At 38.1% G+C, this 17,656-nt stretch overlaps 1 protein-coding gene and 1 pseudogene across 12 annotated transcripts in view; both read right to left on the bottom strand.

Moving 5' to 3' along the window:
* The window catches only part of MACROD2 (mono-ADP ribosylhydrolase 2), a gene marked incomplete at its 3' end in the record, with an annotated part of 1,819,824 nt that overhangs the window by 86,080 nt on the left and 1,716,088 nt on the right, over nt 1-17,656 (bottom strand). The gene's annotated exons all lie outside the window — the stretch shown is intronic.
* Nucleotides 3,603-4,723, bottom strand: LOC308431859 (G2/mitotic-specific cyclin-B2-like; annotated as a pseudogene). Its single transcript has one exon. The product of its transcript is annotated as a G2/mitotic-specific cyclin-B2-like (transcript).

The raw sequence follows: 17,656 nt of genomic DNA, 5'->3' as shown, positions 1-17,656 counted from the left end.
ATTTAAGAATTTTTCAAATGCAAATATTAAATAAAATATTCAAACACCTAGATGTGCTTTTAAGATTAATAAGAATTTTAAAAGTACTTTTATAAGATTTTTTTTCAAAATCTCATTTAGAAACTTGAAACAGATTTAAAAGAATGTTTAAAATTGATTAAAGTGAAATGAGAAATTTCATAAACCAGGGGGAATTTAAGAAATAATCATTTAATAATATTGCACACTTCTATGAGAAATAAACTTGGGTGGGTCAGAGCTGTGATGACAAATGATAAATTTTACACTTTTGAATTTTCCTATAATTATCTGAACTATAAATCCATGCAAATGATTGCCTTTAACATGACATTGTTTCTGTACAAATATTCATGTCTAGAGATAGATCCCTGGATCTACTCGAAGGACCATAGATACTCACAAAATAATACACTGAAGAATATTTATATGTTCATATATTTATCTTTTTATAAAGGAGTTTCTATTACATTCCCATGGGGATATATGACCCAAGAAGGATTAAAAACATAGCAACAAACATTCATATACTAATGTTCATGATGGCTTTCTAAAAGATTTTGAGGACTATGGTTTTTTTTCTTTAAGATTTATTTATTTATCTATCTATCTATCTATCTATCTATTTATTTATTTATTTATTTATCTATTTATTTATTTATTTATTTATTATAAGTACACTGTAGCTGTCTTCAGACATATCAGAAGAGGGCATCAGATCTCATTACAGTTGGTTGTGAGCCACCATGTGGTTGCTGGGATTTAAGCTCAGGACCTCTGGAAGAGCAGTCAGTGCTCTTAACACTGAGCCATCTCTCCAGCGCAAGGACTATGTTTTTAAAACACATATAAGAAACTGAGAAGTATCTACTAAGTACAGAAGGCCCAATTGGGGTGGGGATGGGAAAAAGAAACAGAACCAAAACCAAAACATTTTATGCCAAGATAACATTGCAAGGCATTTCACCAAATGCTACTTTTGACAATATTAAACAAATTTGGCCACAGAGATTGGCCACAGAATATAACAGATTTGGAACTATGTTGAAAAGTCCATCTGTATTACATAATGACAACCACTATTAACAATGCATGAAATACAACTGTCCCTTGGTACCTGCACATTTTACTTCCCAGACCTTCAATATAAGACAACAGATGATTAATTGTCTCTGAAGACACTCCCAAGGCAGAAGTCTACAAACTGCATCTAACAAGAGTACAAGCCCTGAACTATCATTAAACTGATGACAGCCCATCATTTTTGCTGTAGAATCTTTAATAGGTTTTTACAAAATAAATGTTGGACATCAGAAATGTATAAATCTCTACCCTGAAGTAGAGCTTGATGTAAAAGTAACACAGAAACAATCAACTGGATTTGTATTTTACTTTTGTTTTGTTTTTGATTCTTATCAGTTGGATTGACTTGACCAAGTCAAACATTTAGCCTAGCCAGCTCACTGGGCTTTTCTTTTGTTATATGAAGCAGTTAAGAAGAAGGTAATCTACCCTCCATTTGACCAGGGTGCCTGTCCATTGTGAAATAGAGTCTAGTGGCTGTTTGTGTTCTCATGGATGTGGAAACAGTTATTTATGTAGGAAGGACTTACATAACCATCTATTTCTCCAGCATTCATCTATGGATGAGCTGACAGTGGCTGGTCCCAGTGAGGCTGGATACACAAGGATGAACTATATTTACCTAAAGCATATCTAGATCCTCACACAGGACATGGCTCTAGGTATCAGGAGGTCCAAATGAGCTATGGCTGCTCATTTGTCTTCATTATGCTCTCGTTAACTCCCATTAAAAGGTGGCCAATAATTCCTAGAGATTTGGAATTCAGGCTATAATAGCCTTTGAAGAATGTTAGAGAACTATTATCATACACAGCTACTTCAGTTCCTATTAGAAAATACATTCTAAATACCAGGGAACTTATTTAAAATAGTCTGAGTATGCCTTTATTGGAACAGAAGTCACCCTGTAGGTTGTTATTGAAAATTTAAGCATGGTAGAAAATCAATAATTTTGATCGATGAATACTAACAGAAGACACTGGACTTAGTACTATAACTTTTATAACTATATATAAGGTTATAAAAGTTACTTTACCAAATACCAGTTTCTGCACACAGAGATGGAGAGTATTTCATAATCTTTTGAAGTTACTTCACAATGCTATTCTGCGGATTTGGTCAAAACATATTGGTTAGGCAATACCTCTCTCCTTGCAGTCTAGTGCTGCCTTTCTCTACCTGTCACTAATAAAATAAGGGTTAACTGTTGCGAGCACTGTAGCATGGCACCAGGGCCATAGTCTCCTTCCTCAGCTGAGCATCTGGACTGAGAACTACTGCAACGCAGAACAGAGCAGCTGGATGCAAAGTTGAGATGGACCATGATGGAAAAGAAATGCTTAATTACCCTTTCCATCAAGTTAATTTTTCCCCTTTGGCAATGTAAACAAAGGAAAATCTGCTCTTATTTTTGGTTGCCTGTGATTTGGTTGTTTCAGTATCCTTGACCTCCTTTTAATGACCTTAACTTTCTCCACCTTTCAAGGTGTCACACTGCAGGCCTTCTTGACATTACTAAAAAGCAAATCTGGCCCGGCCTCAGGCATGGGACATAGCTCAGACTCTCAGTGTGTATAGAGCAGCATATTGACATAAAGAGACTATCGCACAAAATGTCACATATAATTAACAGCAGTGTGTTATTTACTATTGTTCCTTGGTATCTTCATAGGATATTTACCTTCCTGAAACCACACCCCATACCAAAGTCAACAGATTGTTCATATATATATATATATATATATATATATATATATATATATATATATAATGCATAGTCTTGAAAATACTTAAAATCATCTCTAGACTTCTTACAGCACCTAATAAAATATAAATGCTGCAGAAGTCATTGTTATGAGGACCAGGAAGAAGGCTAAGAGGGGTGGGTTTTCATGTCTTTCACACTTTTCAATGTTTTCCTTCTAAGACCTGGATGCCGAGATGGTTGAACAGGCAGATGCAATATTCACAGACAAGGCAGTCAACTCCTTTTAAAATCACTAAAAGAGTAGATTTTAAAAAAATGCTGTTTAAGAAATGGTACTTGAGGTACTGTAGATGTGATTTTTCTTGACTTAATCATTCTACTAAATCAATGTATGCTATGACTCTGAGAATGTCCCCCAAAGGCCTATGTGAAGTATGTAAAGACTTGGCCTTGACATTATTAATAAATACTGAGACCTTCTCGGGAGGGAGGTTGCAGGTCATTGGGAGTGTTACTTCTTAAAGGGAACTATGAGACCCTGAAAAATGATGTAAGGTGATATTTGGGGACTTCGATAAGAACAGGGGATCTTTGTGGGAGTTATTAAGTTTATGTGAACTTCAAAGAGTTTTTTTTTTTTTTTTTTTTTTTTTTTTTTGTAAATCAATGGCTTTATTTTTCAATGCAGAGCGTGGTTATGGTAGGCCATTCTACATTTCTTCAGTATAGAATATATACATATACACGGGATACCTTAAGAAAATCAATAGCTTTATTTTTCATCAATACACAATCAGAAAATTAGTCTGAGAAAAAGCTTTGTGATGTAAACCAGAATATATACAAAATCTGAGAAGCGCGGGATGGAAGCCCAGCTGCCTAGGGCCTGCTCGCCAGAGGGTTTTTGATGGTTCAGCTGAGGGATCGTGCTGATCTTCAGGAGTCTGCTGCTGGCATACTTGTTCTTGACAGCGATGAACTTGGTGAGGTTTTGATAAATGTTCACAGCGCTCTTGGCCATGACTTCCCGTACGCCACTCTTCACGTAGCCTGTGTAATCTAGCTGCTTTACATTCCATTTTCCTTGGCCCAGCACCTTCTGAGACAGGCAGAAAGCAGCCGCTGCAACCTGAGAAGGATGGTAATGCACCACGTCATAGTCGACGAGTGTCAGCTCCATCAGATACTTGGCTAAAGTGTGTTGTTCAACATCCACCTCCCCGGCTTTTGAGCCTCTAAAGAAGTGCAGTGGCAAAGGCCGGCCCAACTCCAATTTCAACTCTTTCAAAATCAGAGTCTTCATTTCTCGGATTTGGGAACTGGTGTAAGCGTTATCTGTGATATAAACAAAGTCTTCGATATTTGGAGAAAACATCTCCTCATATTTGGAAGCCAAGAGCAGGGCTGTGATCCCAGGCAGCTGCAGCTTCTTAGGATGGCACGTATACGACCGTTTGTTTCTCTTCCACCTAAGATGTGTGAACTGATGGACTGTGGAACCTCGGGCTGCCTGAGGTATGGCAGATGTCCTGCAGAGCTGAGGATTCTCCCCGTCCTCATTATCTATGTCCTCAACCCTACAGAGCAAAGCATCTGGCAGAGGCTCTCTTCCTTCATGGAGACATCCTCAGGGGCAGGCGGAGGATTCTTTGGGACCAGTGTCTCCATCTGTACTGGTTTCACAGAAGCTGTGGGTTTCGGCTGTTGGATGACATTTATCACTTTGGTGGCCTGAACTGGTACTTTGATGTTCTGAGGTTTCTTAGCCACTTGAGTGGTTCTGGTTCTAACTTTGTTTCCAATTTCTTCCCAAAATGCCTGCTGGAGAGTCACATGGCTCTTAGCTTTAGGATTAACTCCTGTGTCTATATTCTTCAAATCACTGGACACCGTCGGGCGTCCGAGCAGCGCCATGAAGGCCGCCCTGGCGAGTGCGGACGAGGCACAAGCCACTCCGATTCTGCGACACCGTTGGGAGTTTCAGGGTCCTGCTGCTCTGCGGCGCTTTTTTTTTTTTTTTTTTTTTTAAACCACAGATTTCTTCCTCATATTGGGATGGGTCTACAAAACCCATCTAAGAAATAAGTTTAGAGATTGATGGATTGATTGATTGATTCATGGGATTCTGTCTTCTTAGGTTCTTGCTTTTTCACTTTTGTTTGTTATTTTTTTTCTAAATTTTCAACCATATGGATTACTTCAGACTAGCGAAGCACATGAGCCGAGCTGTTTTAATGATGTCTCTATTATTGTATGTTCAATCTCGATCCAATTTTTGACTATTGGTATACAATCTTAATTAGTAACAGCCAAGGTCTAAAGTCAGTCTGCTTCTCTTCTTCATTCTCCTTCCCACTTCTGAGATCTCTCCAGAGCTACAGTTTGTAGAGCCAGGCCTGTCTAGCTAAGCCTATGGCAGACAGAGTCTGCCTACTCTGATCCTGCTGGACTACTCTCAAGGTTGTTCCAGACAGTTCTAGTAGATGAGCTTTCTGAGACTGACTGGAAATGCTACCCTGGATAGAGTGGAAGTGCCAAGCATTAAATATCTGTTGTTGCCTCCAAAGGAACCAGAGGCTAAGACTGTAGTTATAACACTCCCTTGTGAATATACTTCTGAAACTATCCCACATCTTTCTCAAGGACCACAGCCTCAGATCTTCTTAGCGGTGCCTTGTGTGCTAATACAGTCCATTGGGAATCTTTTCTTCACTCTTCTATTTCTTTATGTGTGCTTCCTATACATTGTCAAGTATACAGTATCCATCCCAAGATTCAATTGTGGGAATCCAAACCAAAACAGCCAAGATAAACATCAGTATTTCTTCTAAGACTTAGCATCACAATTGAATTATCATCTATTTTTCCTGATGTTCTATTATACCATCATGACTTTAATTAGGCAACAAAGAGAGCCTTCCACCTAATCAGGGAAAAATGGGGTATAAGTTGCCATATGACATGCCATCTTACACCGACAGTAGGACTGCAGATGGTGATGAAGGATGGGCCCTGGGAAAATATCTACAGTTTGGACCATGGCTTTTAAGGTCTCTTGACTTGAAAGAATCCCATGACAGGGGAGGAATGATCTTAGATTATTAGGCATTGACTAGCTTCTGGATGGATGATTGGCAGATAAGCTACATAATCTCTTGGGGAAACTGCTTCACAAGCACCTGCCTTATGGATGATGTAAGGCAAAGGGATGATGAAGTAATATTCTACTTTATTCTTTGATCAATGTCACGCATCACTCTTATATAACTTAGATATGTGAATCTTGTAAGTACATTATTTAATATTTATTATCTAAGTATGCATACATAGGCACTTGAAATTACTCTAAAGTGCTTTTTACAAATATTATTTTTTAAAGTTTAACATTTTTTAGATTCAACTTTAAAATTATTATTTTTATACTTATTTCACAATATACAACATTCAGACCAAAACTGACAGAAGGGTAAAGGGTAGAACAAGTTGGTCATATAGAATAAAACAAAGTCACTAAATTTTATTTTCAAATGTGAGTCTGGTTGCAGCAAACAGTCAAGTGAGACTTAGTGTTACCGGAAATGGGCATATAGAGGCATCTGAATGATGAGGGTAATATTTTATAAGTGATCTGAGGAAAGTGTATTACTGTTCTCTAAAGTGCCATGACTTGGGATCAGTACCCAGTAATAGAAAAGAAGAATGCTGTTAAATATTATTTTACAAGAATCCTGAGAAATATACCAATAATTAATTTTAAAATGTGTTTTTTTTTTTACTTTCAAAATAGCTCATTTGGATATTCTGATAATCTAGAGTAAACTCTAGCATGATTTCTAGAAGTTATGGTCAGTTTTCCTAATCCAGCGGCTGGCTGGCTGGGATACTTTGACTTATCTTTCATAGATCACCTTCTTACATAGTCACTCCTTACAGTGCTGGGTTCTGGGGCAGGGTAGAAGGGAAATGTGGAGAGTGATACCTAAAACTAAAGAGCTTGGAAAAGCCAACTAGAAGCCTACCACTGTAGACACTTTTAAAATTTATACATACATAAGAGGGGTTTTAGTCAAGTCACTCTATAATAAGGGACAATCCCACCCTCTCCCGACACCATAAAATATGTTAAGGTCTGATTGCCTCATTTAGGAGTTGTTAGCTGGTTCCCATAGAACCCCCAAACATAATAGCCGGTTGCCATTGATCTTGTTTACCCTCTAGATTGAACTTAATGGTAAGACCCTATTGCTGTAGAGAGCAATTATATTAGTCATAGGGTGTGAAGAACCTGAACTGATACTGACCTGGAGGCTTAACTCTTATTGACTAGCTTTAGTAGTAATGGAAGGTGCTAAGCATGCTATCAAAGGGAAAAGTAATCTTTGGTCTTATCCATCTCTGAATCCTATGAACTACAAGGACTGACCTGAGAAAATATGTTCTTGGTCTAATAGTGACCTGGATGTTTTGGTAGTAACTAACACTTTGTGCACACAATAAACACTCTTCCATAATATAGCACTATTGTTGGTCAAAGAATCTGTGGTTATGGAGGTATTAGTCCCTAGGGCCTATTACTCTTCTAATAGAAAGTACTAAACCCCTAAAGTCTTATACCCATACATAATTGTATCTCTTAGCCCTAATCAGATAAACTTTTCTCAGTAGATGGCAACGAACACAGAAATCAATGTGAAGAGAATAAGAGATGTCTGAGTGCCTGTTTCTAAATCAGAGGTAAACATCTTTATAGTATTCCCTTGTCTAAGGCTCAAGAATTATTATACAATAGGGGGCAGAAAGAGCCAGATATGGTAGATGACTACAAATAAACAGTTTTACAGAAACAACAGGGCAGTTGCAGGTATGATCTCACAGTGTGTTGAAGCATGTACAAGACTTACATAAAATCAATTGGATAAAATTTAAGAATGGGATATTGGGGAGATAGTCACAATGGCCCTTTCCTAGCTAAGGAGCTATTGGCAATTAATGATGTCAGAGAAGGAAGAGTTCTATTTCTTCATGAATGTAGGGCATGAAAGACTACCTATGTTTCAGTACATGGTCCTACTCCTACTCTGGTGGTTTCAATATGCTTGGCTGAGGAAGTGGCACTATTGGGAGGTGTGGTATTGTTGCAGTAGGTGTGACCTTATTGGAAAAAGTATGTTGCTGTGGGGGTAGGCCTTGAGACCCTTTTCTAGCTGCCTAGAAAAGAGTCTTTTCCTGGATGCAGTTGGATCAAGATTTAGAATCACTGACCCCTCCAGCCCCATGCCTACCTGGATGTTGCCATACTTCCCACCATGAAATTGCAAGCCAGCCCTAATTAAATATTGTCTTTTATAGAAGTTACCTTGTTTATGGTGCCTCTTCCCAGCAATGGAAACCCTAAGTACAACAGAAATTGGTACCAGGTTATGGCTGTGATAGGCCTGACCATATTTTTGTTTGGAGAAATGTGGATTTGGGAAGCAGTAGAATTGCTTTGAGTGGGGATTAAGGAACCATTCAAGTAGGAATATGAAAGATGTTGGTGCTGAGAATGATTTGAAATGTGCAGAACTGGCCCAAGAGATTTCAGTGGAGAAGAATTTTAATATGTGCCCTGGAGACTGTTCTTGTAATATTTTGGTGAAGAATGTAACTTCTTGTCTCTGTCTCAAGAGTCTATCTAAAGCTAAAGTAAAGAAATTTATAGTATTTACATTGACATGGAAGTATCAAAAATCCCAGGATAGACTTTATCCTCTGGTTTACTCTTGTAAAGATTATTTTGATCAATGTAGCAAGCTTAGAAAGGAAACATACAATGTGTGTGGTTCAAAGACTAAAGAAGCACCAGGAAGTGCAATGGAGCTAAATCCTGCATTCAAGAAGATGGACAGAAGGGAGTGGTGGCTTCAGCAAGATCCTACCCACCTAAGCTTTTTGTTTATGTGTTTGCAGTTGAACAATGAATAGTTCCATTATTATGACCTGGTTATTGCCTTCATTTGGAAGGAAGATATGATTGTGTGTCAAATTGATATGGGATGACAAAGTTTTTTATTTCAAGGCACAGTAACAATGAAAAGCTTAGGTTTAGGAAGATTCCAGCAACTCTGAGATACCAGTACTGTATAATGATTACCAAGAAGAGCAGCAGCAGCACCAAGAGTGGACTCAACCAGAGCTTAGAGTGCTACAGAGGGCAGAGCTGAAGAAGTGACCCAACCCCTTTGGTGGAGCCTAGAAGATCATGTGTGGATCTCTCACATTGGAACAAGAATCTGAAAAGTTGAAGTTTCCTTGGATACTTCAAGATGTTAGAGATGTCAGAGCCATGGGACACCTGCTGAGAAAAGCTGCTACCAAGGAGTGGAACCAGCCCAAGAGAAAGAAGTTTGTTGTTGAATGCCAGATCAGCCAACAATAGTCAATAAGGATGAAAGGAGTTGGAGAGCTGAAGAGAACTTGGACATTGGACATGGAGTCTCAGAGTTTGACAACCTGGCTTTTGGTCTTGCTTTGGTCCAGTATTTGCTAATTGATTTATTTTTGAAGGATAATATTTATCTTATGCTATGATATGTTAGAAGAATATGATCTGCTTTTTGATTTCAATCTTATAGGAGATTAAAATTAAGAGACTGCATGAATCTCAGAAGAGATATGAGCTCTAGACTTTTTAAATATTGATGAGCCTATGGAAGATTAATGTATTTTTATAGGTGAACTAAATTTTGCACTAGGCTATGGTTAGGTATGGCTCCCATAGACTTGTATGTTTGAACAAGCCTATAGGGGTCAGAGAGTGGAATGTGGTGATTTGAATATGCTTGGCCCAGGGAGTGGAACTATGAGGAGGTGTGGCCTTGTTGGAGTAGGTATGTCATTGTTGAAAGAAATGTTTTATTGTTGGCATGGGCTTTGAGACCATCCTCCTAGTTGCCTGGAAGATAGTCTTCTCAGTACCTTTGTATCAAGAGGTAGAACTTTTGGTTTCTCCAGCCCCAGTCCTGCCTGGATGCTGCCATAATTACCACCATGATAATAATGGATTGAACCTCTGAACCTATAAGCCAGCCCCAATTAAATATTGTCTTTTTCATAGTGTTCAACAGCAATGGAATTCCAAACTAAGACCCCTTAGGACATAAAGACACCACTAAGTGAACTCATTAGGTTTAAAAGAAGAAAAAAAAAACACATGAAATTTGGAGAGAAAGATGGTGGAATAGGATATTAAGATGGATTTGATCAAAACACACATATGAAATTCTCAAGTCACAAAAATAGAGGGAAAAAATAGACTTGCCTACTGCACTAGGTCAAGGAACCCTACAACAGAGTCAGTTGTAATGTTCTAATACTAATGGGAAAAATGAGAAGTCTACCTATCCTAAGTCAACCATGTACAGATTGAATAACCCTCAAACACATTTGTGATTATGTACTTTATTATTTTTCTTTATCATTACTGCTTAAGCACTATTGTATAAACAGAACCAACAAAACATTTAGGGCTGTATGTTATAGAAAAGTAAGGTCATGGGATTTGGGCTGCATCAGTACATGAAGCTGAAGTCTATTCTCCTGGGGATAGGGTAGAGAGAAGCTTCATCTATATTTCCCCAAGTTTTCACCTTGTCTTTCTTTTAGTTTTCATGGCAATTATTTTTTCATTGGAGAGCTTGAAAGTGAAGATCTCATGGAAATATTCTCCTGGAGTCAACTAGGGGCAATGAAACAAACGCATTGTTGCTTGTGACTCATCCAAAGTTTGGAGGACATTGGAGGGATGCAGCCAAGTTGAGTGTAAGAAGGGGGGACAAACCACAACTAAACAGTATAAGGGGTGGGAAACTGTAGCTCAGTCAGCAATTGTCTCTAAGAAACTAGAAAATATACTTTGGCTTATAGAGCAGTCTAGGCAAAGGTAACAGAGATATTGTGAAGATATGTGTACTTAAGTACAATCAGAGAGCTTCCCTGGGCACACTGAACTCTTGATATACAAATGTTATCTGATGGCAGAAAATGTTTGCTTTGTGTTGTCTTGACCCAAATATCCTAGTTTGGTATTCTCAGTCCTCCACAGACACAGCACTTATCTCAGCAGATGAGTGACTGGATGATGGGTTTGTCATTTAGGTCAAGGAAGCTTGTCCACTGTACCCATTGTTCATTTTATCTAAAATAGGTCTTTGGTGTCCTACTTTCGTCTGTTTGTAAGTGTCCTTCTTACAGATGGAATAGCTTCTGTATGCACCTTTTTGATTCTAGCTCCTGACTCTCTTTTTCTAGTTACATTAGAGCTAACCTGAGGCCAGCCATCCTCCACAATATCTGTTTTGGTAAGTTTCAGTATGTTCCATTCCCAGCGCTTACCATGCTGTGGCTGGTCTGACCCAGTTTAGCTCCTAGCTATGGACTCTCCAACTAAGGACACTCTTGTTCCACAGTTCATCTTTCTTATTTTAAACTGGTCGAATAATTGTAGTTAGATGAGAGCAGAGGATGAAATTATTGAAGCACATCCCGTTTTTAGACTGGAAACTGCTTTACAACGAAGCCTACATAATTACTAGCTGATGATAGTGTTGTTATTTGGTATTTCTCACATTGCTCCTCTATCTTTCCATCTAGACTGTAAAGTTCTTGAAGGGCAAGAACTTTTTTTAAATTACATTACATCTTACTAAATGTTAAGGCCAAATAAAAATGTATTGGTTGGTGGCTGTAACATACACCAACAAATTTTAATTGGTAGCTTTTTGCAGGGCAGATTGTGCACTAATCACTAAGGATCAATTGAGAGTCAACACAAATGCTGTCTTTCTCCTGATAAAACTTGAATTATTCTGATGGTGGAGATTAGAGGCGTAGCTGTATAATGACTGTTTAATACACACAGGGTCCTGAGTTCGATTCCCAGCAAAACACATTGTTCATTCTATACCCCAAACCACAAAACAGGGGATAAGGATGTGGTTCAGGTGGTAGAGTCTTTGCTTAATCAGCATGCTTTAAGACCTGGATTGCATACCTAAAACTACATAAACTAAGTGTGGTGCCACATGCCTCCAATTACAGAACTAGAGAGGTAAAGGCAGAAGGATCAGAAATTCAAGGTCATCCAGAGTTGCATATCAAGTTCAAGACCAGCCTGGATTATATGAACCATTATTTTGTACACAAAAATGCAAGCCAACAATCAAAATCCAAACTAAAACAAAACGTAAGACCTAGAAACTCGTAGTTATATTTGGGGAAGGTTGTTAAAGAACAAGATAGCCCCAAAAGAGCAGTGAGAGTTATAACGTGATACAGGACCTACTGTTCCTTGTAATGCATCTCTTTGTGATCTGGGCTTTTGGATTTACTTTATTTGTTTGTTTTTGTTTCATTGTTGTTGTTTTTTAAGGCAGGGTTTCTCTGTATAGCCCTACTGTCCTGGAATTTACTCTGTAGACCAGGCTGGCCTGGAAGTCACAGAGATCTACCTGCCTCTGCCACCCAAGTGCTGTGATTAAAGGGATGTACCAGCACTATCTTGTTTTATTTACTGTTAAATAAAATCTCCTTGCTACATTTGCAAATCTGTGTAAGTCTTTATTTTCAATGCTTTGGAAAATATGTCTCACAGCTGGAAACACATGGCCTAGACAATGAACACGTTATCAGTTGGCGCTCACATTGTCTTCAAGAGAAGATTGAGGATATTGAAGAAATTCAAGGAGTGTGCTATGACTGCTTACTGATCGGCAGTAGCATCAGGCCTTAGGAACTGTCACATTATTATTATTTTTTTGAAATAAGAAAAGAGTCACCATGAGCCTTGAACTATGCAGTTACCTGATTTAAACAGGATTCAAATCTACACACTTTCTGTAGACTTGCTGAAAATAACTGTTTGTTCAACATGTTAATATGTGAAACTACTCATGACAGCATACCATGACATATGTCGCATAGTGAGCAGAAACCGTGCACCAGAGCTTGGTGTGGCTTCAGTTTTGTCCAACGTTCATTTATTAGCATATATGATAAAGAGCGTGAGCCTCTGTCACGTGTGTCACTGCTGAGGGGGTGACTGGTATGTAATTTTGGGACAAGGAAATAATGCAAATAATGAAAACACAATAACAGGGAAGAGTGGGTCCTGCTCTAAACCCAGAGCAGGCAAAAGTCTAAACATACTGTTTGGTGATAGGGGTCACAGACCTAGAGGAGAGGAAGAAGGGAAAAAGGAAGAGGAAGGAGTGTCTATGTGCATTTCTTAATTCAGGGCGGATCAATGAAAAAGAAAAGGAAATCGCCACTGGAACAAAATTAGCTTTATTTTTTTCTTAATCTCTTTTCAGTCTATTCTTTAGCCTTCAAGATAAATGTGGCTCTGTGTCACTCCCACCCTACTCAAGCACTGCCTGCCTCATTTGTATTACAGCAAAACAATATTACTGCTCAGCTCTGAGACATATCAGATTCGTGTTCACCAAGCTCATGCCTCTTCTTGTACCCCCCTCAGGAAGGCAGAAGCACTTGGAGACTCAGAAACTCTCGGGCCACTTATAAGGTCCGTATGTCTCACATGACCAAATCCTGGCTGATGGGAAAGGTGTACATACAACATGTCCTACTCTCAAGCCTGCCTATAAAAGCCTCTTCTCCCAGTGCTGAATGGGTGTCTGTCAAGACTCAAGATAGTTTTGGAGACCACTGGTTAAGAATCTTGGGCCTCAATTACTTTGAATCTCTGAATAGCATGTCCTTTCATCATGGATTTTAGTTGTATTCAAAAATATTCTTTTTCTGGATTTTGTGTGATAGCCACTGACATTGACCAGTCCATATTCTACCTTAAAGAGTTACTGAAAGCACTAAGTAAGATGCTGTTTGGAGGGACTTTTGGCTTCCTATAACCCAAGTTTACTGAAAAGGATGCAGTCGTTTTATTCCTGCAGCGGAACTTCAAAATAAAGTTTGGAGCTAGCCTGGTGTGACAGCATAGACATTGTGAGGGTAAGGGAAAGTAATGCAATTATATTTTTTTAAACACTGCCTTTATTTATTTTTCTCCTGCAAACCTAGCAAAATGTTTGTGTGACAACATTAAAATATGGTTTCCTACAGAATGGTACCCTCTACTTAGGAGGAAGCTATTTTTTCTCCTTTTAGGAATCATGTTATGTGATCTGATAAGAAGATAGATAGAATCTTTTCAGTTAGAACCACACTAAAAAAACCCAGGACATATGGTTACCATATGCACCACAAGCAGATGTCTTCATTTTTTTCTGCTTCATGAAAAGAGGTTAGAAGTAGTCTATAGAGAGAAGAGAAATGCCTTAGTGTAAATGGAAGAGTTTATTTGTAAATTAAGGTGACTTTGTACAGAGAATAACATTGGTGACTTTTGTTAGCTCCATCTTTGGGGTTGCTCTGGAGAAGATTTGTAAAGTCTACCACGGACACAGAATGTTTAGAAGATTTATAGTTGAAGCAATAACTCCAGCCATACTCCTAGGTTGATCTGCTGGTCCTCCTTCTGCCCCCAATAAACATCTCTGTTAGATAATAACATTGTACATTCAACTTCTCCAGACAAGTATATACTAGTACTTCTGTTTGGAAGGAAGGTCCAGACAGCAGAAGTTACAAAGTCAGGACCTGGAGCTTGGAGTTATCTTCAGTAACTAGAGTGAAGTCAAGACTGACAGATGTATCTGTCTTCTTATGTGTCTAGAATGCAGACATGCTTGGAGAGGAGTAACTGATTCTGTTTCACAGCATGACAAGGAAGGATGTGGTTGCCAAGGAGAACATCACGGGTGTGTAAGAAAACTGAAGTGGTATAAGGAGCTGCCTGCTTCTAGACTTTTGTTTTAATTTTTCTGAGAATGATAAACCATAGGTCAAGATGCCTTTCCTCATATAAAACAAAGGTCTCAAGACTCAAGACAACAAAACAAGATCTGTATATTATTTGGAGCATGCATGTGTGTGAATATACACATACACGCGCGTGTGTGTGTGTGTGTGTGTGTGTGTGTGTGTGTGTGTGTGCTTTATAGGACTTTCACTGCCCCTTCTGTCTCTCCCACCTGAGGAAAACCAGGCACTTTGCTTTCCCACTTCACTTTGACTCATGACCAATGAGACAGGAAGACAAATTTACTATTAACTGCCGTCAATGGATATTAAGAATTTTTGTCCTTGTAATTGGTTTTAAAGTATTTCACTAAGGATTGATCTCAGAAAATAAGCTTGAAGAATGATATTCCCAGACCCAGAGAACCAGAGAGAGAAAGAAAAGAAAAAGCCAGAAGAAGACACCAGTGAAACACAGGAGGAATTATTTTGGGGTTCATAGCATGGTAACATTTGGTTATAATGATCTATGATGTATTCAAAATCATTAGGAGAGCATTAAAGTGGCCAACAAACAGTGATGATTAATGGTAGAGGAATAAGGAAATGGAAGAGCTTGCTACAGGATTTGATTATTAGTATTATGTATGTGTATTAAATTATCATACAGCACCCTATAAATAAGTGCTAACAAATGTCACAATGAAACAGAGAGACCTGGGCTGGGGAGATGGCACAGTCGGTAAAGTGCCTGCCTTGAAAGCACAAGCCCTTGAATTTGCTTCCCAAGAATACACATAAAAAGCCTGGGACGGTGCTCTTACCACCAGTGGAGGGGAGAAAGGTATATCCCTGAAGCTCACTAGCCAGCCAGCCTAGGCAAACTGATGACCTTTTGGTTCAGTAAGAAACCCTACCTCAAAAAATAAAGGTGAAACGTATTGGAGAAAGACACCTGACACCAACCTCATGTCTCTAGAAGGCCACACATCCACACTGCACCCATGCACACTACCAATGAAACAAAAACATGACGGGGTGCGGGGGGGGGGGGACCAGACATTATTAGGAGACAGCAACACATTTCTGCTCTGCATACATCTATTATTGAGAGCTAGAAGCAGGAAAATCTCTTCCTGAAACTTCTGTGAATTGTTGCCCAGATCCACTGAATGAGGATAAATTCAAGACCCCATTTTTCAAAAGTAATTTTTACCTTTGCTTGTTTTGCATGGTAACAGTATGACATCATGAAATACAACCTTTAAGCTATGCTCTCAGCTTTTTATGGATTGCTTACCAACAATGTTTTGGGATGCTCAAAGATCATGTTCTGCCATAAAAGTAATAAAGAATAACTAAAATATTTAATGACTGAATTTGATTAATTAACATAGCAAATGGTACATACTTAATTTTCTCTGAGCTTCCCAATTCATGGTACATGCTCAGCATTTTGAGAAATTCAGTGTCATTGTCATTGAAACTGCTTAACTTTGTAGTTTCCAGAGGTTCTAATCAACTCTCTTACCAGGAGCATCTACCAACATCTTCAAGGATGCTATAATCTTTTAGGTGTGAGGATACCTAAACAAGACCACTGCCATGCGGCCCCTGAATTTAACAAATATATAAGCACATAAAGAATATATGTATATATATGCATACATTTACATAAATATTGACTGATGTCTTTATCCAATCAAAACATAACCTGTGTCTCGTGTGTCTCCTTAAGAAATGTCAGGTTTTTAGCAGAGTTCTACCATAGGTGCCTAGAAAAATGCACAGTCTCAAAAATTAACATTAGAACCTCCTCAAACATCCTTTAAGTACAGATTTAATTTTTAATTCAAACCCTAAAATGGTTGAATTCAATATGTACAATGTTTGAATTTAATAAGTGCAATGTTGAAGACTCTCAGAGCTCCTTTGTGGTGTATTTCACAGAAAAACAGACTGATATCATTAGCAGATACTCTGTATCATCCAGGTTAGCTAAGAGCACAGCCTTTCCCTAGGACTGTTCTAAGGAGTTCTTTCAAGTATAATTCTCACACCAATTAACAAGAAAGTGATAAGTGAGATAAGATTAGACTAGACTCCAAGGAAAGCAAAAAGTATACTTTAAGGAGTCGAGCATTTTTTAATATGAGAGATATGATCTTAATTTGAAGACAAAAATGCCTTTATGTACTTTATTTTGTGGGCAGATAAATCTTAGATTCCTTAGTCCTATCGTGGTCTTTTGTGCTGCCTGGTACTAATATTTATAATATCATCATATCATCTCAGTAGTGGTGACGTCATTCCTCAGCACCTGTAAAAGGACAGTTTCCATGTAGGCTTCACAATCTGTGAATGGTCAAGTCCTTTATATAAAATAGTGCAGCATTAGCATAGAGTGTAAACACATCATTTACTTCAAATCCTATCTATGTACAGAGCTGTCATACTGTATTACTTAGAAAAAAAATGGCACAGGAAAATCTGTACATGTTTAGTCCAGATGCAATTTTTCCCAAGTATTTTTGATCCTTTGCTGGTTAAATCTGTGCTATATAAGGTTTTTTTAATTTATATTTTACATGCAAAAAATTGAGAATCAAGTTAAGATAGTCACCAAGGTCACACAGATACTGTGATCTCAATCCCAAGTAAATTGCAATTCCTAAAGTCTGCAAGATTCTGTCTAAAGAATTTAAAACTTAGGTCACTAAATTGGAAAATAATCACAAAGTTTTTTATATAAATCGAGATTCATTTGAACTTAAATTTAGAATCAAACCATTGTGCTAGACAGACACATTCTAGCTCTATTCATAATTTTTATATTCTAGTGTAGGATGGATTTTGTTTCAAATATTACTCCCTATGTCTTTAGAATATGATCCAAGAGAGTACATAGCTGAGTTAACTACTATATTATAACAACTATAATTAGTAGAGAAAATAGTAAGTGATAATAAATTTAATGTTATTAGATTGGTT

Source organism: Micromys minutus (assembly GCF_963924665.1).
Source record: "Micromys minutus genome assembly, chromosome: 17".
NCBI classification, from domain to species: domain Eukaryota; kingdom Metazoa; phylum Chordata; class Mammalia; order Rodentia; family Muridae; genus Micromys; species Micromys minutus.
Note: the sequence above shows the minus strand (reverse complement) of the source record. Positions and strands in the feature narration are given on the sequence as shown.